The 22,928-nt window shown below is 42.5% G+C and overlaps 1 long non-coding RNA gene across 6 annotated transcripts in view; it reads right to left on the bottom strand.

Moving 5' to 3' along the window:
• Positions 1-5,335: 5,335 nt before the first annotated feature.
• The window catches only part of LOC140691098 (uncharacterized), a 125,055-nt gene continuing 107,462 nt past the window's right edge, over positions 5,336-22,928 (bottom strand). For 2 of the 6 annotated variants that reach the window (XR_012066557.1, XR_012066561.1), the window contains exons 3-7: positions 15,026-15,148; positions 12,424-12,510; positions 11,413-11,741; positions 9,858-9,973; positions 5,336-8,916 (exon numbers count right to left, since the gene is read on the bottom strand). This is a non-coding gene — a long non-coding RNA (uncharacterized lncRNA). Of the gene's footprint in view, positions 8,928-9,857; positions 9,974-11,412; positions 11,742-12,423; positions 12,511-15,025; positions 15,149-22,928 lie in introns of all 6 variants that reach the window. The other 4 variants (XR_012066560.1, XR_012066559.1, XR_012066558.1 and 1 more) reach the window with 4 other exon arrangements.

The following is a 22,928-nucleotide window of genomic DNA, read 5'->3' as shown; positions in this document are numbered from 1 at the left end:
ATTTGGTACAAAGACACTTCTCTCCTTATTTGAGTAACCAACTAGGAACCCTTCACTATTGTCCTCTGCCTCTGCAGAGAGTCTTTGATTGGAAAGAACCTACTGTGTTGAGTCAGACAGGACTGTTTTAAAGAACATTTATCTAGCATTTACCGTGTCTCAGACATTGTTCTAGGCACTTTACTTATATTAACTAATTTAATTCTCACAACAAATGTATGAGATAGACAGTGTTATAACGTCCACTTTGCAGACGAGGAAATGGAGGCAGAGAAAGCTTAAATAACTTGCACAAAGTCATACTGCTCAGAAGTGATGGGGAAGAGATATGAACCCAGACAGTCTAGGTTTCTGACCAGTCAGTAAACTGTTGTGCTACTACTGGATGTGGATCAGAGGCTAGACTTCTGAGCCCAGCCCCAAGTGCCAAACCTTGCACCCAGTCATGAGAAGTGCAGATGCCACCTTCCCAAATGAGCTAGTGAAATCAGAAGGGAGCTCGGAAACCCACCTGCCTCTCCAGCTGTGTCCTGCTGTTCTAGCCTGCTCTCCATCTCCATGGCCTCTATCATGAGTCCAACTTGTCTTTCAAGGCTCAGAACAAACCTCCACTAGGTTTCTTAAATCTCTAGAGTCAACATTAGCCCCATTCTCATCTCTTCCAGCCTTTTAGTGTCTAATCTCTATTGCAGTTTTCCAAAAGCTGCCTTGAAGTACAGAGCCGTCTCTCTCTCTTCTCCTTGGCTGTGAGCCCCTAGAGGATGGAAGTTCATCTTATTCATTTTTGTATCCCCCACAGCACCTAGCATGAAGCCTCTTGCCTCCTAGCTCTCAGTGAATATTCATTACGAATTTATTACTCTTAAAGATTTCTAATTTGAATGGAAGTATGCTTTATTGGACAAGGCACTGCAGTGGGTTTCATGAAACTTGAATTCCAAGCTTGGTTCTGTCACCAAGTAACTATATACATTTGGGCAATTTATTTCACCTCCCTGAGCCTTCGATGTCTCGTCTGTAATTGGATGAGATCATCTCTAAGGCCTCATGACATTTATGGAATAGGCTATTATTTGCTCTGAATTTATGGACACAAAAGGTTTTAAACAAGTCCCTGAAGGGTGTTTCATAAATTCTGAGATCGCCCCTGGGCTACTGGGGTGAGGTGCTTCTAAACACAAACGCATGAGAGGGGTCAGCAGAAGAAATCCCTCCAGAGAGGCCAAGGCTGGCTGGCTGCTTGTGCTTGAAAATTCCAGCCTGGTTAAAAGCCTGGATCTTTCAGGAAAGGGCACCACATAAAGGAGTGGCTATGGTAGAAGACAAACAGGGAACAGAAGAGATGGTTCTGTCCTCAGTGCGCCTAATATGTAGGAGGAATCACAGGCTAGCCAGGTTTCCCTTAGGAACCCTCTGGAAATAGCGTGCAGAAAAGAGGAAGACATGTCCAGGGGATGAGGCAGTCAGAAAGCAGAAAGTAACACGTGTCAGTGAGAATGCGGGGAGATTGGAACCCTTTAACACTGTTGGTAGGAATGTAAGTAGTCCAGTTACTATGAGAACAGCATGGAAGTTCCCTAAATAATTAAAAATACAACTACCATAGGATCCAGCAATCCCACTTTTGGGTATATGCCCCCCAAGATTGAAACCAGGATTTTTTTTTGTATGTATGTATTTTTATTAAAGTATAGTCAGTTTATAATGTGAAATCAGGATCTTGAAGAGTTCTCTGCACTCCCCTGTCCATCACAGCACTAGTCACAATAGCCGAGACACAGAAACAACTCAGATGAATGGCTCAAGAAATTATGGGTGTATATATATATATAAGAAATTATGGGTATATATATATATATACACACACACACACACACACACACACACACAATGGAATATTATTCAGCCTTTTAAAAAAGGAAATCCTGCCATTTTCAACAACACAGATGAGCCTGGGGGACATCATGCTAAGGGAAAAAAGCCGGTTACAGAGGGAGCATGGTGTCACTGATGTGAAGTCCGTAAAATAGTGAAACTCACAGAAGCAGAGGGCAGAATGGTGGTAGCCGGGGGCTAAGGGATGGGGGAAATGGGAAATAATTATTCAATTGGTATCATATTCCAGCTGCACAAGATGAATATGCTCTGGAGATAGACAATATGGTGCCTGGAGTTAACAACACTGTGTTGTCCACTTAAAACTCTGAGTAAGACAGCAGATCTCGTATCAAGTGTTCTTATCACATAAAACAAACAAAGAGACACAAGGAAACTTTTGGAGATGATGGATATGGCGATGGTTTCACAGGCACTTTGGGGCATGTGACCAAACTTATCAAATTGTGTGCATTAAATATGTGCAGTGTTTTGTATATTAGCTATACCCCAATAAAACTAAGTAAAATTAAAAAGTCATTTATAATCTTTGCAGTCTAGGTAAGTCAACTATAATCTTTTCAAACCATAAAAAAGAAAAGAGTGGAGGGGTATAGCTCAGTGGTAGAGTGCATGCATGAGGTCCTGGGTTCAATCCCCAGTACCTCCATGAAAAAAAAAAACGTAAGATTGGATCTGACTGGATCATTTAGAGCCAACATTCAACTTTAAAAGCACATGAAGAGGATTAGGAGGCAGGAAAGAGTGGGATTAGGAGATTAAATATTTGCCTCGGTCTAATTGCTTCAAAGTTTCTAAATGTCCAATATCAATTTTCAGGTTATAAAATACTGAATTTTAACATTTATGTACTTTAAAATCACTTTTTTAGTGATTAATCCTAATTATCAGAGCCATGCAACGGAGACGGGTCTCACATCTCTCTCCTCCCTGGATAAAGCAGCACAGAGAAGTTCTGTTCTTGTTTTCGTTCCCCGACCAGTACCTGCTGGAGCAAAACCTAGACTCTGAACCGCAGGATCTAAACTCCAGTCCTTCTCAGTCGCTGGGAAGGCGGGACTCGGGGAAATCACTTTACTCTGTTGGATCTTAGTCACAGCTTCTGTAGAATGAAGGGATTTATTGTAAATGACCTCTTAATAGCCCTTTCTGCTGGACAAAAGGTCTGTGATGGGGGTCTTCCTCTACGGAACTAGAAGCCCCTGAGGGCAGGGGCTGCTCTTCACACACTTCTGTAGCCCCAGGTGCCAGGGAAGTTCCTGGCACACACTTGGGGGCGGGGGGCTCAATAAACGTTGGCTGAATTAAACTGAACTGAGTGTAATATATGAGGAAGCAGGACACGAGAATGAGCAAGTGACAAGAACGCAAGCAAGCTTTTCCCTCTCTCTGTGGAGGGAAGCTGGGAAGAGACTGTTTTGGGAACAGGTAAAGACGTGGACTGAAAAATGGAAGGGACATTCCACCAGCTGGGCAGTAGAGCCCCCGGGTGCACGAATGTTCGGGGAAGGTTATTGATTATGAAGTAAGAGAGTGCTAATAAATCACAAAGGATCAATTTAATCAAGACAGATGCATAAAGATAAGCCTTGATATTACAGTACTACATTAAAAATGAGTGGCAAAGCTCCCACATTGTTGCTTAGATTTTCAAAATGGAAATAACTATTTTTGACTAGGTAACGCACACACAGAAGATCAAATTTAAAAGATTTTTTGAAAGCTTTTATTAGAAATAGCTAGTTCATCTTTTTAGAGGCCATTAGCTATTTGAATAAAAAGTTCACTTCTTTTTCAGACAACCTGCCAAGTGGAAGCCCTGGGTGGACTGTCTGATCCTAGACCACCCGGGACTGCGGGCGAGACCCCTCACACAGCCGCTTAGCTGGACGGCAGGTGAAATGCTGGCATCTTGACACTGAGCCCGTGAGTAAGGTAAGGGCCACATTGTTATCCCACCTTAAGACAATCTGGACAGTTTACAGGGATGCTGGGAGAACCTAGTCTGGAAGGCCGGCCAGCCTCACTCTGCCCGTTCATCAGCTGCTGTATCTGTCTTCTCATCTTCCTGCCCCAGGGCAGTGTCTCTGAAAGGGAAACGCACTGCGGTCCTGGGGTCAGGACAGGCTCACCTGGGGCTCAGCGTTCCCCTGGCCGAGCCTCATGACAGTTTCAGGCTAGAGTCAGGTTCGCTTTGGAGAGGAGCCCATGGGGACCTTTGTTCCCAAACGGGTCACATTTCCTCGTGTTTATTGAATTCTCTCAATCACAAACTTCATCTCTGGGTCTCAGGAAGGGGGACTTGCTATAGAGAACCTGCCAAGTTGACCTTTATTTACTCTTGATAAAAGGATCAAAAAGGAAGTTAACGTTTCTGCCGTTCTCTTCTCAAAGCTATTGAAGGTATTCTGAAGTCTTGTCAAGATCACATGCTGAGGCTCTTCCCAAAGTGGTCACCATGAATTAACCTCCAGGTCTTTCGCCCTCCTCCCCCACGGCACAGAAGCCGGGGCGGGGGGGGGGGCATTTCTCTCCTCCCTGCGTGGGTGTAACGGCCAGCTCAGGACCCTGCTCCTATCCCCACCTCTCTCCCCACCTCAGGACCTCTGCCAGCTAGAGGGTTGGAGGAACCAAAGCTAAAACGCAGGTGTCCCCACACCTGTTCTGTCCAAATAAGACACTGTAAAGAGTTTGATGAGGCTGTACTTCTGGAGAAAGGCACCAGTCCCCTAGGAGGTTCAAGTTTACTTCCCTAACTTCTCTCTCCCTCCCTGACCCAACTGCCTCCACGTACTGAATACACTGTCTTCACCCTCAGTGTTCCTCACTTGCTCCGATCACCATGCTTCTGGAACTCCTTTAAAGCAAGCTTGATAGCGCTGTCTCCAATGCCACACGGTCCTAACTTCCTCTCATTGATTAGAAGGCTTGGGAACGGGCAAGTGTGTTTTAGAAACTGTGCTGTGGGTGACTGTAGCACTGAGCAAGTTCACTTCGTTAATATTTAATGTTGAGCTGTTTTCTACTCTAGAGGTAGACTCGGGGAAGGGGCTGTGTGTGGCCGTGAACATGTCTTTTCATCACGACTCCATTTTTGCAAAGTGTCGCTGACCTACTTGGCTCCCCCCAACATCAGCCAGATAGAGAAGTGAAAAGAAGCAACAGCATGGGAGGACCATTGCTCCTCAGGTGGACACCGAAAGGAGGCGTTACTAAGTTATCCAGGCAGCCGCTCCCTTTGGAAAGCTTTGGGGATATGGACCCTGGCGATTTATTTGTTTATTACTGAAGTGCAGTTAGTTACAATGTGTCAGTTTCTGGTGTGCAGCATAATGTCCCAGTCATGCATATATATACATATATTCATTTTCATATTCCTTTTTATTAAAAGTTATTACAAGATATTGAATATATAGTTCCCTGTGCTATGCAGGACAAAAATTGTTTTTTAATCTATTTTTATATACAGTGATTATCATTTGCAAATCTCAAACTCCCAAATTTATCCCTTCCCACCCCTTGTGCCCTGGTAACCATAAGATTGTTTACTATATCTGCAAGTCTGTTTCTGTTCTGTAGATGAGTCCATTAGTGTCCTCTTTTTTCTTTTTTAGATTCCACATATGAGTGACATGATATGGTATTTTTCTTTCTCTTTCTGGCTTACTTCACTTAGAAGGACATTCTCCAAGTCCATCCATGTTGCTGCAAATGGCATTTTATTATTTTTATGGCTGAGTAGTATTCCTTTGTATAAATATACCACAGCTTCTTTACCCAGTCATCTGTTGATGGACATTTAGGTTGTTTCCATGTCTTGGGGGCTGAGCTTAGGAGGAGGGAGAGGAAGACAGGGAGATAAAGCAATTGATTATTCAAGGTCCTGTCAGTGTTGAGTGAGATTTCTTTTTTTTTCTTACAGACAATAAGAAGCCATTGCTAGTTCTTGTGTAGGAAAGAAAAACAATTTGTTTCTAGAATGCTTTGTCTGGCATCTGTGTACTGGCCACACGGGACAGCAGTGAGACCGGCATGTCAGCACAATGTTAGGTCGGGCAGGAGAAGGCTCGGGGAACCAAAAAGTAGATCTAAATGTCATTTACTCTTATTTCTCACTTGCCTCGCGTATCCTTTAAAATGAAAGCTGCGGTGGATCTGTAGGTACTGTTGTGCTTGAAGATCAGGGGTAAGTCAGTTTCTCCTGGTCTCTGCAGGGAGACAGGATTTCTGGCTGATAGCTCAGATCAGTTTTATTAACCAAAAACTACCTTTCAGCTTGGCACCTCTTCAGCCAGGAACAAACATATTATTCACCCCGGACTGCCCTGAAAGGGGTAAGAGAAATGAATGTAATTTAAGGAGATGGTCTTAATTAAAGGCCCCACGTAGTAAATTTCAATACTTGCCTTGTTTTTGCTGGGGTTTTTATCCCCCCATTTTAATATACTCTTCCAAATCCTCTTATTAGTTGGAGAGTTTATCACATCTGGCTTTCACCTGGTAAATTTTTATTTAATCTGCAGCGGACGCTGTGTCCCGTTGACTGTAATTCAGGACGGGCATGTGCGCTGTATCCCAGCGCCAAAGTGCCGGAGGACGGCGGTTCTGCAGCGGTGAACGCAGCCTGCTGCCCGGTGAGTTCCTCAGGGTGACTGTGCGCTGCCCGGCATTTCAGGGCAGCCAGAGGGGCACGTGGGGTGGTTTCTTGCCTTTTTCCAGGGATACGTCATTTAAAGCCTACCTCGTCCAGGTAACTCCCCTCGAGTGGGCTTTTCCCCAGTCCACGTGTATATTTTCACTGTTAACCAAAGGTCGCACATTTCGTTGGCTGGCATTCCTGAGTGTGTGGGTGGAGGTGCGGTAGCAAGGAGGGAGTGCTGCCTGCAGTCAAACAGACCGAGCAAGAACCATCGCCCTGTTTCAGCGAACACGCCGCGCGGCTGTTAATTGCGCTGGGGTAGTGCGCACGCGCACGCATGTAACCTGATTTCGCCCTCAACGTTTCTCTCCCCCATAGCATCGTAGAATTCTGGAATGGGAAGGAATTTTATAGATGGTAAAGTTTATCCCCGTTATTCACAGACAAGTAAATTGAGACCTAGACAGGAAAGTGTCACGGATGCCAAAGGCCACAAGGCTAGTGAGGATGTGCAAGGATTATAATACAGATTTCTAGACTCTGGTGTCTCTGAAAACCTCACCGCCTGAAAGTTGTCATACTTTATCATTAAGAAACATAGACCTGCAAGGCTGGCAACTTACAGCGTTAAAAAACAATCAACTTAAAGTCATTTCCATCGGTATGTCTTGAACTCAGGTTTCTGCACTGCCAGACCAGAACCATTCAGCTGTCCATGGTAGAGGTACTTGGGTGCTGTTTAGATGCCTGGGAATGCAGAGGTAGAATGAAAACAGTTAAAAAATTCTGAGTCCCGTTCTCTCAAGTCCTGACTCCTTCGAGCCCTGACCCCATCATCTGACTGCTGTCTGTATTTTTCTTAAACATGTTGAGAAACTGCAGAGAGATGGCTCCGAGAGAGCTGAGACCGCCCAACGAATTCCAATACAACACTTCCAATCACCATAGTTAATTACTTCAAATATGCAGCTTAAGTGTAGCCCATGAATCAGATCAGAACCAGTTCCTGGAAATCGGGCTTTGATAATGAGAACTCGGTGAGGCAAGAGTCACAGTGAGGGGGAAGCAGCCAGCGGGGTTCTAGTCCCTTGGTACCACATTGCCACAGCCAGGGTAAGCTGCAAGGGAAGTGGGTATCTGGGCCTATCACCTATGACCCTCTCACCGCAACACTGCCCAGCGACACCAAGCAGGAGCTGCCCAGGGCAGCTGGTCCTCCTCGGGTCCTCCTGCATCGGGTCCTCACCTGCCCTCCCTTGGCAGCACTCTGTAGGCTGAGACGTTCTTCCCTATCTACTCTCAGAACCTCTTCTTCCAGCTAAACTGGTCTGTTTTGAGTTCCAGCACCGTCTTCTGCTCCCCTTTGTGGTTATCAGGGGGGTCTTACCCATTTGGTCTATTTGAAGACATTAATGTTAATATGGAGAATTTATCATTTGCAGGATTTGCACCTCTACTAGTCAGCTAGGGCTTCCATAACAAATTACTACAGACAGGGTAGCTCAAACAAGAGAAATTTGTTTTTTCACAGTTCTGGATGCTGGAAGTCCAAGATCAAGGTGCTGGCAGGGTGGGTGTCTCCAGGGGCCTCTCGTTAGCTTGCAGAAGGTCACCTTCTTGCAGTGTCTTCACGTAGCTACATTTTCTCTGTGCACAGGCATCCCTGGAGTCTGTCTCTTCTTATAGAAGACGCCAATCATATTGGATTAGGGCCCCACTCCTTTGACTTCATTTAACTTAAATTACTGCCCTAAATCCCTCATCTCCAAATACAGTCATACTAGGGGTTAGGGCTTTAACGTGTGAGTTTGCAGGGACACAAGTGAGTCCATAACCGGACTGCAGGTGGGTCCTCTCTAATAAAGATACTTACAGGCGTGTCCCAGAGCAGTAAGTCTCCAGCTGCAGTAGTGGGAGCTCCTCCACAGGCAGACGAGGGAGGTGTTGTGGACAGAGACCCCTACTCCTCTCAACGCCGCTCCCAGGCTGCTTCCAAGTAAAGCTAGCTCTGGGTAACTAATTCCCGGTTCCCATGTGACGGATCAGTAGAGTGATAAAAATCTCCTGCCCAGGTGGCACTTTCAGTAGGTGCAGAGTTACCAAAGGGATGTGCTCGTCAGCCAGCCAGTTTCATTTTGTTTGATGACTTCATTGAAAAATTTAATTTTGGAAGATAGAAAGATGTATATGGGTGCCTACCTTATATACAAATAAGAAGGTGTGTGAGTTGGTATGTATGTATGTATGGAAATGTTTTCTTTCACTAGGAGCTTTGAGAAGGTTACAGAGAGATCACAGATTAGATCAGACGCTGGCGACCACAGTCAGGGGCTTCATTGTGCACCGTGAGGCCATCTCCTCTGCCACTGAGCCAGGCATCCCTGCAGAGACACTGATAATGGTGATAATATCTAACACTGAACCAGCGGTGACTTTAACCCACCTTCACCCAAACTCTGTGAAGATGCTGTTCTATTATCCCCATTTTATACAGTGGAAACTGAGGCGTAGTTTGCTCAAGGTCACAAAACTACTAAGTGGGGAAGGGATATCTGTCTGCTCGCAAAATCCAGATACACTTGAGGTCACTCTGAAGAGACACCTAGAAATGAAGAACAGTGTAGCAGACTCAGTGCTGTGGCGTTTGAAGGACTGAGGGGAGCAGTTGGAGGACAAGTTGCTGGAGAAACCCCCGTCACAGAGACGTTGCCCAAACCAAGCCTTGAAACGTAGGTAGACTTGAGAGAGGGACACAGGTGGGGAGAAGAGGGTCTATGGAACTGGCGGCAGAAATGGCAAATTAAGTGCAGGAAAGAGCAAGCAAATTGGCATGCCTTTATTTCAAGGTTTGGAAGAGAGATTGAAAAGAGAGGATGTGTTCGGATTTGTCAGAATTGACTCCATCTTGAAGGGTGAGTAGGATTTGAACTGGTATGTATTCACAGTCAGCAGTTCACCTGGATCTGAGAAGTGAGCTTCTGAGTCAACTGATAGGCATTGGTATATTGAAACTATTTTAATAGCAAATAGCCCCCAGCACGTCTGCTTACTGAAAAATAATAAATGCCAGGAAAGTAAACAAAAAACTCGGCATTTTTGCAGCTTCACTCTCTCTCAGGTGCAGATGGACTTGCATGGAATTGTTCTTCTTTACTTGAGGCCACAGTCCAAGAGAAAGTGTAAGTCACAGACCTAGGTCACTTTGAGTCAAAAAAAACAAAAAAACCTTTCTACACAATCAGTCATCTTATGTTCTCACCAAAAAACATGTCTAACATTGTCATTTCGACTCTGAGACTCCCATTACGCATGCGGAATTTACCTTGAAGTCATTTAACTCCCATCCACGAAATGTAGATGTATCTGAAGAATTCTTTTCAGTCCTCTTTCTTCATGGGTTTACATGACCAGTCACTTCAGTTATGTCACTGGATGTATCTGCAAGTTTCCAATCAAAGGCAGCTGCTTATATGCTTCTAGATCTTTTATACCCATCCCAATGGTCACATTGCCTTTTTCTTGTGCTCTAGACTTCTCTTCTCTTGCAGGGTGAAGTATCAGGAGAGGATGGAGGACTTCAATGAGAACTTAAGAAATTGTTTCATGGAGGTGGTGTCAGAAGCATGAGGAGTAAGTTGCTGCGGGGAGTGAGGGAGCACTACCATCATGGTATTGGACGTGGTGGGGGGTGTGGACGGCCGGGGGAGGGAAAGCTGGCTGGGAAATTTCTCAGAATTCCAGTCCCTCCAGTAAATCTTTCAGGGCTGAGTGCTTAGAGACGGGGAGGCTCTGCAACTTTACTAAGATGGAGTCATGTAAAAGCAGCACCTCCTTAACCCGTCATCCTATAAACCCAATTTATCGTATCATCTAAAGACATTTCCTGAGCACCTCTTCCTGTGCCAGGGAAGATAAATATCAAGGGAAGAGAGAGAGTGATGGTGCCAGTTTAGGACGTCATGGTTTTCTTCTGGAGGCTAGACCCAACTTTTTGAAAATTAATATCCAATACATGGCACTTGATAGTAAGTCCTGAATAACTGCACAGAGCCCGATGGTTCACAGACAATGCTGTATATCAGACTCAGCTGTGGGCTTGGGAAAAGATAGATTGCCAGGCTCTGTTCCTGGAAATTCTGAGTTTGGGCCTTTGCATCTGGGTTTCCTAGCAAGCTCCAAGGCCACTAAAGACTTGGTGAAGACAATAAGGGGTGGAGAGGAGTGGAGATCACTTCGGACTGGGGCCTAAGGGGAACGCCCAGCACTGATCACAGAGGTGGAAGATGCCAGTTCACAGAGCTGAAGGTCTACCAATGGGAGGACAATCTGGGTGAAGTGAGGGCCTTTAAGAGGGGGGTGGTGTCTATTGGGTAAATGCCTGGATGACCCCGTGAGAGAAGAATGATTTAGTTCCTTCACACAAGGGCGCTGATGGAGAAAGTGATGGTGTGGAGCGGCAAGTGGAGGGGAGAGGAAAGCAGGACTTGGATTTCGGTGGGGGACTCAGCTAGTGAGAAAGGAGACGGGGGTGGGTGCCTATGTTCTTTCCCCTCCCTGACTGCTCAGTAAAGCTGATTTCTGGCACAACGCAGGGTGCACTGTAAACAAAACACTAAGATTAGCCAATCCAAGTACGTCGCCCAAAGAAGCTCACTCACCCAGAGGCAGCCTGACAAATGGTCACGTAAAATACTATGCTTTTAAGAAGGTCCCTTGTATCTCTCAGGGAGTCAGTAGAATCCATTATGTCAGTTCCTATGCACTGGCTTCTTTCTCAGCTACTTAGATTTCCATTTAGTTGAAGCTTAGGCAAAGCTCACCAAGGCCCCGAAAATGAGAGTTCTCCGAGACGTGTTAGCTGTCTTTTTGACAACTACCTTTTTCATTCCGTCCACTCTGGGCCTGGTGGTTTGTCTCTGGCTTTTCACTTCCTTCGGAGACTTCCCAGTGTGAGATCCTGCTTCTGCCAGTGTTTCCACTCCTCATCCTTTGATGGCATCTTTGCCTCCACTGGTCTTCCTTCTGGTATTTGTTGTTTTGGAGGGGTGGGCAGGGTTGGGGTGGGGGAGGAGACTGGGGAATTGGAGGAGGGAAAAGAGCTGGCCTGCTCTCCCTTCCTGCTCCGTCTTGTCTCACTTCTCTCTCCTGTTGTTCTGTTTACATCCTGTTGCTTGCACACCCTTGCCAGTCTCATCTTCCTTAGACCCTATTCAGAATCACAGGGAGATGGGACAGGTATATACTGACATAGACATAAACTGACAGTGCCTTGAAAGATAAAGTTAGGGAGGAAGGAGAGACATTGGTGAGAAAGAAATGAAAGGGAGGGGATGCTGAGAAAGAGATAGGAAAGGCCAGCATAATAATAATAATCATAATACCACCAATTACTATGTATTAAGCAGCTAATATGTGCCAAGCATTGTGATCGCATAAATCACAATCACATAATCTTCACAATGCTCCTTTGACTGTCACTTATTTCTTCATTTGTAAAGTAGGGGTAATCAGACTCAAATACTGTAACCATATTTCTCAAGGTCCTACTGCTAATATGAGGCACAGCTGGAATTCACTTTCTCCAGTACAACACAGAGAAGTAATCAGGAACTTTTTTTTTTTTAAGATTTAAACTCAAGATATATTTTTAAGAGAAAGTTTCCAAGGTCTAAATATTTTAAAATCTAGATAATTTTATACAGTCCTATACTTGTATGTGTACATAAATCAAGAGTCAAATTAATTTAGTTTAGTAATTGTTTTACTGTATCTCATAATCTTAGAATGGGAAGGACCACAGGATTCTTCAAGTTCAATGGCAGGAAATCTCTCCACAACATCCCTTCCTATACCTCTGCTTATGTATTTTCAGTGAAAGGGGAACTCACCACCATGAAGACAGTCTGTTTCACTGTTGGACAGCTCAGATGTTTGCTGTGAGGATGATCTCAGGGTTGTCCAACTATTTTTGCCTTCTGAAGTGACACAAAATATACCACATTATTCCTCTTTGTGTATGTGTTTATACATGTTGTTAAGAATTTCCACACACACATGCACACACGGAGCCTTAAAGTCTCTCTTTTCTAGCTAAGCACATCTAGCTGTTGTAATTATGACTCACATGACATAATTTCATCTTGCTTACTGTCCTTTTGACCAACTCAGGTCATAAGATGGAGTGTAGAACTCAAGATATGGTCAGACCACACTTTTCCTTCCTATTATTGGGTACCATGCTTCTGTTGAAATAGCTTAGGTTACATTAGTGTTTTGAAAGCCAGTGACACTGCTGAGTCCTAGCATAGCTGCAGTCAACCAAGACCGAGAGGCCTTCAGTCTAAGTTAAAGACTTAAGAAGTATCTCTGTTAAGTTTAATCTTGTTCCTTTGGCCCTTGTTCTCTTCTGGTAAGATCTGTCAAGATGATTCTTTCAGAAACGGCTCTGCTTCCTAGCTTTGTATAATCTACAATTTGGTAAGAATATTTGCAATTTTGTTCATAATATATTGTCGACTATAAAAAATAAGCTTACAGTGTGATCTTGTTTTACTGAAAATACCTATCTGTACAGAAATGAGCTGCATGAAGATATAATCATTCAGAGATAAGGACTGTTGACATTTTAGTATATTAATTTGGGGGTATACATTTTTCTGTTTTATTAACGTTAGTTTTAAAAGAAGTCCTTCTAGTCCACATCTTTTGGTTTTGAATCTATAGTGTTTTTATTATTACCATTACCAATGGCCACGTATGTCTTGAATCTTCAATTTGACTCGAAGCTCCTTGAGGGCAGGGCAACTGTACTTTCATTATCCCTTAAGGAGCTGACACAGTGCTGGATTGAATGGTTTGCCTTTAAATTAACTTGTCTTTCCTCTAGTGCTAAAGTCATTGTCTTTGACTTTATCTCTTGTTCATATCAATGTCTTAAAATAATGGGAACATGATGTGTTATCTGTGACCTACAGTGAAACAAATTAGGCTGATTCACTTACTGCTGAATAATTATTCAGTGTGTTAACAAGTCTGTTTAGCCAATTGAAAGCCAATTATTTTGATTTGCCATGGTTGGCTGATAATTGTACAGCATAAACACAAATAATGGAATAATTTTGGTGAGGGAGGACTATTGGTGAACCCTTCAAGTAATGATTTGTTGAGACCAGCACTGCATTAAGACATGACTTGATGTCAAGTACTTATGGCATAGTTGGTAGGGTAAGACTTTTAAGATCAAAAAGATGTCAGGTTTCATATTAGGATGTTGGTTAGTGTTTGATACTGCCTCAAGGTCATGACATTTCTCTCTTCAACAGAGCATTTGGTTAAGGAGAGTAGTGGGTGCAGATAGGACTGGGTCCCCCAGTTCTAGTCATTGGCAGATAATAAAGTGAAAATCACAGAAAAGTTTTTCTACATATCCTCCATATTTGTTTTACAAACACGTAGCAACTATACATTTTCTAGAGGATAAAAATAATTTACCATGGCCAAGTAATCTCCCTCCTCACCCTTCCTTGCCCCCCCCCCGGTCTATGTCTATGAGGCAGACTTAGTGGACCATGGCTCTTCCATCTCCCACCATTATCTAGGGCACCCTCATTTCCCATTTGTCCAGGGTCTCTGGGAAACATGGGCCAAGAAGATCCTTTATCATTCAATGACCTCACACAGGTTACATGGAAAATCTGGTTGCAGTGCAGCCCCATGTGCTCACACAGGGAAAAGACCATGAGGAGGCACTACAAAATTATAAGAAGACTTGTATGTGCCTAAGGGTGAAGCATTGTATACTACCCGCGGGTACAAGTTAAAATTTGGTACCCCTCCTTGGGTACAGTTTTTGTTTTTGTTTTGCTATTTTCTTCATTTCTATTCATTGTTCTTGTTCTTGAAAAGCTTAGCTTAAACTGACCTAGAAAATGAATGACTCTTTCTCTCCCTACCCCTCTCTTTCTCCCCCATCCCTCCTCTTAGATTACTTTATCAATCTACTTAATCCTCCAAACAGCAAAGAAAAGGAAGAATTATTACCTTCTATTTAAAGGGGAGAAATCGGTAACTTAAATAGGGGAAGAAAGTTTCCCAAGATCGCACAGCTAGTGAGGGTCAGAGGCAGGGTTCAAAGAGAAATCTTTCCACGCCAAAGCCAAATCAATCCCCATAAAACAGGTACAACCAGGGCAGGTACAGGCCTCATCTCTGTCTCTACAGGATCTGGTAAAAAGCCCCAAGTTGGGCAGAGCCTCAGCGGTCATCTAGCACCGTGTTCCTATAAGGCAGGGAGTAACCTGGAAGGAGTGAATCCCAGAAATGTCCTTCTTGCTTACCCAACACAGCTCTTCTGGCCAGAGTCCCATCCTGTACAGGTCATGGAGCATCATCTCTTCTGGACTCGAACTTAGGACGTCCTGCATGCTAGGCCTGCACTCTACCCTTAACCTATAGCCTCTCTCTACCCACTTTGGCTTCTCCCAAACTCACCTTTATCTCTCCAACTCAGGAAATATGCTCCTTTCCTGGTTCTTCACCATCTCTCTTACAGGGATTACCTTGTTTCTCACTTCATAGCAGCACTATTTACAACAGCCAAGACATGGAAGCAGCCTGAAAGTCCATCAACAGATGACTGGATAAAGAAGTTGTAATATGTTTATACAATGGACTATTAAACTCAGCCATAAAAAGTGATAAAATAATGCCATTTGCAGCAACATGACTAGCCCTGGAGAATGTCATTCTAAGTGATGTAAGCCAGAAAGAAAACACACACACACAATAACACTCATATGTGGCATCTAAAAATAAAGACAAATGAACTTATTTACAAAACAAAAACATACTCACAGACTTAGAAATCCAATTTATGGTTACCAGGGGGGAAATGTGTGGGAAGTTATAAACTGGAAGTTCGAGATTTGCAGATACTGACTGGTATGCCAGGGGCTGGCGGGCAGAGAGGAATGGGAGTTATTGTTTAGTGGCCGTAGAGTTTCATTTTTGCAAGAGTTCTGGAGATGGAGGGTGGTTGCACAACACTATGAATGTACTTAATACTGCTGAAATGTTCAAGGAAAATGGTCAAAATGTGTATTTTACACACATAAAAACGGGGGGGGGGTGATGGCAAAACCCACAAACACTTGGAGACTACTAACAAACAATGTGCTACTAAACAATCAATGGATCACAGAAGACATCAAAGGGAAAATTAAAAAATTTCTACAGACAAATGACAATGAAAATACAATGATCCAAAACCTATGGGGTGCAGCAAAAGCAGTTCTAAGAGGGAAGTTTATAGTGATGTAGGCTTACCTCAGGAAATGAGAAAACCTAACCTTACACCAAAAGAAACTGAAAAAAGAACAAACAAGACCCAAAGTTAGAAATATCAGAGCAGAAATAAATGGAAAAGAAACAACATAAAAAGGGAAAGATTGATGAAACTAAAAGCTGGTTCTTTCTTTGAAAACATAAGTAAAACTGGTAAATCTTTAGCCAGACTTACCAAGAAGAAAAGGGACAGGGCCCAAGCCAATAACATTAGAAATGAAAAAGAAGTTATAACTGACACCACAGAAATACAAATGATCATAAGACTCTATTACAAGCAACTCTATGCCAATAAAATGGACAACCCAGAAGAAATAAACAAATTCTTAGAAGGGTACAATCTCCCCAGACTGAACCAGGGGAAAACAAACAAAACAGGAACAGACCAGTTACCAACACTGAAACTGAATCAGTAATTTAAAACTCCCAGCAAGCAAAAGTCCAGGGCCACGTGGCTTCACAGGCAAATTCCACCAAACATTTAGAGAAGAGTCAACGGCTATCCTTCTGAAACTATTCCAAAAAGTTGCAGAGGCAGGAACACTTCTAAACTCATTCTATGAGGCCACATCACCCTGATACTAAAATCTGACAACAATGTCCCCCTAAAAACAAAATCATTGGCCAATATTACTGATGAACATAGATGCAAAAATCCTCAACAAAATACCAGCAAACTGAACCCAACAACACATTAAAAGGATCATACACCGTGATCGAGTGGGATTTACCCCAGGGATGCTGGGGTTTTCCACTCTCTGCAAATCAATCATGATGCACATTAACAAACTGTTGAATAAAAACCATATGATCATCTCAATAGATAACAGAAAAAGTTTTTGTTAAAATTCAACATCCATTTATGATAAATATCCTCCAGAAAGTGGGCAAAGAAGGCACCTACTTCCACATAATAAAGGCCATATATAACAAGCCCACAGCTAACATCATACTTAATGGTGAAAAGCTGAAGGCATTCTCTCTAAGATCAGGAGCAGGACAAGGACGCCCACTCTGACCACTTTTATTCAACATAGTTTTGGGAATCCTAGCCACAGCAGTCAGAGAAGAAAAAGAAGTATAAGGAATTCCAATTTGAAAGGACAAAGTAAAACTGTCACTGTTTCCAGGTGACATGATACTATCCATAGAAAACCCTAAAGAAGCTACCAGAAAACTACTAGAGCTCATCAATGAATTTGATAAAGTTGTAGGATACAAAACTGATATATATGCATTTCTATACACTAACAACACACTACCAGAAAGAGAAATTAAACAATCCCATTTACCACTGCATCAAAAAGAATGAAATAACTGGGAATAAACCTACCTAAGGAGGCAGAAGACTTGTACTCTGAAAACTATAATACATTGATGAAAGAAATTGAAGATGATACAAACAGACGGAAAGATATATGTGTGTTCTTGAACTGGAAGAATCAATATTGTTAACATGACCATACTGCCCAAGGCAATCTACAGATTTAATGCAATTCTTGTCAAAATACCAATGGCATCTTTCACAGAGCTAGAACAAAAATACAAACATTTGTATGGAAACACAAAAGACCCAAAATAGCCAAAATAATCTTGAGAAAGAAGAACAGAGCTGGAGGAATCACATTCCCTGACTTCAGACTATACTACTAAGCTGTAATAATCAAAACAGTGTAGTAGTGGCACAAAAAAACAGACACATAGGTCAATGGAGCAGGATACAGAGCCTAGAAATAAACCCATGCACTGTGGTCAATTAATCTACAACAAAGGAGGCAGGAGGACTGTACAGTGGAGAAAAGACAGTCTCTTCAATAAATTGTGCTGGGAACACTGGACACCTACATGTAAAACAATGAAACTAGAACATTCTCTAACACATTATACAAATATAAACTCAAAATGTATTAAATGCCTAAATGTAAGACTGGATACTCTAAAACTCCTAGAGGAAAACATAGGCAGAACATTCTTTGACATCAACTGCAGCAGTTTTTTGGATCCATCTCCTAGCATAATGGAAATAAAAGCAAAAATAAACAATTGGGACCTAATTAAACTTAAAAGCTTTTGCACAGCAAAAGAACCATAAACAAAATGGAAAGACAACCTACAGAATGGGAGAAAATATTTGCAAATGATGTGACCAACAAGGGATTAATTTCCAGAATATACAAACAGCTCTTACAGCTCAGTATCAAAAAAACAAACAGCTCAATCAAAAAATGGGAAGAAGACCTAGACAGACATTTCTCCAACGAAGACATACAGATGGCCAATAGGCACACGAAAAGATGCTCAACATCGCTAATTATTAGAGAAATGCAAATCAAAACTATAATGAGATATCACCTCACACCAGTCAGAATGGTCATTATCAAAAAGTCTACAAATAATAAATGAGGGTGTGGAGAAGAGGGAACCATCCTACACTGCTGGTGGGACTGTAAACTGGTGCAGCCACCATGGAGAAGAGTTTGGAGGTTCCTTAAAAAAACTGAAAATAGTTACTGTATGATACAGCAAGCCCACTCCTGCGTATATATCTGGAAAAGACAAAAAAACACTAATTTGAAAAGATATATGCACCCCAGAGTTCATAGTAGTACTATTTACAATAGCCATGAGATGGAAACAACCTAAATTCCTGTCAACAGATGAATAAAGATGTGGTATGTATATAAAATGAAATATTACTCAGCCATAAAAATGAAATAGTGCCATTTACAGCAACATGGATTGACCTAGAGGTTACTAAGTGAAGTAAGTCAGAGAACGACAAATATCATATGATATCACTTATATGTGGAATCTAACATAATGATACAAATCAACTGATGTACAAAACAAAAACAGATTTACAGACACAGAAAACAAATTTAGGATTACCAAAAGGGAAGGGGGAGGAAGAAATTAGGAGTTTGGGATTAACACATACACACTACTCTATATAAAATAGATAAACAACAAGGACCTGCTGTATGGCACAGGGAACTATATTCAATATTTTATAATAACCTACAATGGAAAAAAGCATCTGAATACACACACACACACACACACACGAATCCCTTTGCTGTACACTAGGCTACAGACCAGCAGGGCCAGGCCAGTGCAGATCTGACAGTAACCATCAGCATGAACCAGCTCCCTGGCACTGGCCTCAAACCCTCTGGAAGCCCATGCCTTTTTTTCACAGAGCTCAGAACTGAATGAATAAATGGCTGAATTAATCGTGTCCTAACCCAGAAAATATGCCCTTGCTTATGACAACTCCATTAAAGGATTCTATGGCTTTTCTATTACCAAAACATTCTCTGGCATGCTTTTCTACTTCCTGTGATCACAATGGGAAGAGGGGACAATTGAATCACAAAATCCTATAGGAATTCAAAGAAGGGAAAAAGAGCATTATGTTGAGATTTTGAAAATACATGGGACTTGAAGGAAATGTTGATTACAGTTGACAGAAAGATTAAGGAAATTATTCTGGGCAAGAAGAATGACAAGATACAGACACAGAGGTAAGAAAGAACATGTTACCCTGAAGCACAGGAAATCAGTTTGACTAAAGCACTTGGTGTTGTTGGAAACCATGAGAGAAAATGTTGATAGGGGTCATTCCTCAAGGATGGAGGATCATCAATGTTAGATTCGATATATCCTTTACTTCTGTTACCTTTAGTACCTCACCCAGAACCTGACACAGAATAGGCATTTAGTAAATGTTTATTGAGTGAGTGAGTGAATAAGTGAGTGGATGAGTTCACACATGGATAAAGGAATACACTTCATGAGAAAGAAAGTGTTCAAGTTGAAGCCAATGAGCCTGGAAGGATGGTGATGCTGTGAACATAAATGGGGAGTTTAGGCATGGTAAGTTAGAGACAATGGTAGAATCTTCAAGTGGAAATTTCCCATAGAAAGCTATTAGGAATTAAGAAGAGTGTGGAGATTTGTGAATCATTATTACAGTGGTGATTGCAACCACAGGTCCGGATATACTCTTGAGGGCACTTAGTGTAAAAGCTGAAAAGCAGAAGGCAAGGCCTGAGAAGTGGAGTTTACACCTTAGGCAGTGGTAGAGGAAGAAAACAGAAGAGAAACCATGGAGTTGGGGAAACTAGGAAAGTAGTGTTAAAGAATTTAAGATAGAGAAGCTTTTTTTTTTTTTAAAGAAGTGCAGAGGATGACTGTGAGACAATGCAGCAAAGCTCAGAGACTGAGTAGGTTGAAGGATGGGGTCTTGTTCCTTAAACAACCAAGGACAGAACAGATGGAAAGTAGGATCGGTGTTGGGATAAGGCTGGTGAGTGTTCTGCTGGCAAACCTCCAGGATACAGAAAGAGGATGGGAGACTGGCAGCTGGGCTGAGGAGGTTTCTCTGAGTATTGGAAGGCATCTGCAAAGCTAGAGTTTGAAGCAAAATAGACAGTCTTTCAGGCCCAGAGATAGAAGTGTTATTCTCAATTAGAGAAGCTGACCAGGAGCAAAGAATTGACAAAATGCCGAAGTGACTCATCCTTGTATCCTTGGGATACAGATTATGAAGTAGGTCTAAGAATCCCGTATTTAGCAGCTCTTTCAGGCTGAATCTCCCTTGGCTCTAACTTAAGTAGCCAAGCCAATTGACAGAGAACTCAAGATACTAACTAGGAAATCACATTACATACATACATAACTAGCAAGATGGCAGAATAGAAGGACATGGAGATCACCTCCTCCCACAAACACATCAAAAATACGTCTACAGGGTAATTTTCTTTCTTTTTCTGGCTTACTTCACTTAGAATGACATTCTCCAGGGCCATCCATGTTACTGCAAATGGCATTATTTTATCATTTTTTATGGCCGAGTAGTATTCCATTGTATAACTATACCACAACTTCTTTATCCAGTCATCTGTTGATGGACATTTAGGTTGTTTCCATGTGTTGGCTCTTGTAAATAGTGCTACTATGAACATTGAGATGCAGGTGTCTTTTTGAGTTGAGGTTCCCTCTGGATATATGCCCAGGAGTGGGACTGCTGGGTCATATGGTAAGTCTATTTTTAGTCTTTTGAGGAATCTCCACACTGTTTTCCGTAATGGCTGCACCAAACTACATTCCTACCAACAGTGCAGTAGGGCTCCCTTTTCTCCACACTCTCTCCAGCATTTATCATTTGTGGACTTTTGAATGATGGCCATTCTGACTGGTGTGAGGTGATACCTCATTATAGTTTTGATTTGCATTTCTCTGATAATTAGTGATACTGAGCATTTTTCATGGTGCCTATTGATCACTCGGATGTCTTCATTGCAGAATTGCTTGTTTAGGTCTTCTGCCCATATTTGGATGGGTTGGGGTTTTTTTGTTGTTATTAAGTTGTATGAGCTGTTTATATATTATGGAAATAAAGCCCTTGTCAGCCTCATCTTTTGCAAATATTTTCTCCCATTCCGTAGGTCGTCATTTTGTTTTACTTATGGTTTCCTTTGCTGTGCAAAAACTTGTAAGTTTAATTAGGTCCCGTTTGTTTATTTTTGCTTTTAGTTCTATTGCTTGGGCAGACTGCTCTAGGAGAACATTGCTGAGATGTATGTGAGAATATTTTTCCTCTGTTTTCTTCTAGGAGATTTATTGTGTCTTGTCTTATGTTTAAATCTTTAAGTCATTTTGAGTATTTTTGTGTGTGGTGTGAGGGAGTATTATAACTTCATTGATTTACATGCTGCTGTCCAGTTTTCCCAACACCATTTGCTGAAGAGACTGTCTTTATTCCATTTTATGTTCTTGCCTACATTGTCAAAGATTAATTGATCAAAAGTTTGTGGGTTCATTTCTGGGCTCTCTATTCTGTTCCATTGATCCACATGTTTGTGGACTCGAAAAAAAAAAAGACAAGTGAACTTACATATAAAAGAGAAACAGACTCACAGACGTAGAATACAGACTTCTGGTTGCTGGGGGGGAGGTGGGTAGGAAGGGATAAACTGGAGTTCGAGATTTGCAGATACTGACTAGTATACATAAAGTAGATAAACAAGTTTATACTGTAGAGCACAGGGAACTATATTCAATATCTTGTAGTAGCTTATGGTGAAGAAGAATATGAAAATGAATATATGTATATTCATGTATGACTGAAGCATTGTGCTGTACACCAGAAACTGACACAGCATTGTAAACTGACTATACCTCAATAAAAAAAGAAAAATAGTGCCCTTAAAAAAAGTCATGCATATGTATGTATAACTGAATAACTATGCTGTATACTAGAAATTAACACAATGTTGTAAATCAACAATACTTCAATTTAAAAAACATAAAAAAATACATCTACATGTGGAACAATTCTCACAAAATACATACTGATTGCTGGCAGAAGATCTTACAACCAAAGCTGCAAAAAAAGATCACCATGTAACCAGGTAGGATGAAAGAAAGAAAAAAAAAACCAGTAATCAGGGTGGAGCCTGCACTCCTGGGAGGGAGCTGTGACAGAGCAAAGTTCCCCCCACCCTGGGAGCCCCATTCACCAGCTAGGAGATGAGGTGGGACAGATAGGGCGTTTCAGAGGCTCACAGAGGAGAGCAGCCGCCAGCGTGCAGCAGGAAGGACAGAAAGAGAACAGCACAGACAGCCTTGGCCACCTCGCTGCACTCTGTCGCCCAAGACATGCGTCTGCTGGTGCGCACAGGGGCAGTGCACTGAAACAGGCTTCAGCAAACAGACCAGGGACGAGGACGGCCCGAAGGAACAGGAATTTGGTCTGGGCCACTACTGCGGGTGTGTGGAGGACACAGCCCAGGTCTGCCATAGAAGCGCCATTGTTAACACACGTGCGAAGGGAGGGGCAGGGCCCCCCCATGGCCGCCGCATTCTCAGCATGCTCACAGTGGGCGTGGCTTTGCCTCGATAAGCTCTGGGAGCAGGCAGGCACCAGCATGTTGCCCACATGTGGAGGCAAGGCTGTGGTCTGGGCTGATTCCCTAGCTCTCTTGGCGGGTCCAGGTGTGCAACTATGCATGTCTTGGTGCCTGACTTTGGTGCATCTGTGCTGGGG

Source organism: Vicugna pacos, chromosome 33 (genome assembly GCF_048564905.1).
Source record: "Vicugna pacos chromosome 33, VicPac4, whole genome shotgun sequence".
Classification (NCBI taxonomy): Eukaryota; Metazoa; Chordata; class Mammalia; order Artiodactyla; family Camelidae; genus Vicugna; species Vicugna pacos.
The sequence above is the reverse complement of the archived record's forward strand: the minus strand, read 5'-3'. Positions and strand labels throughout refer to the sequence as shown.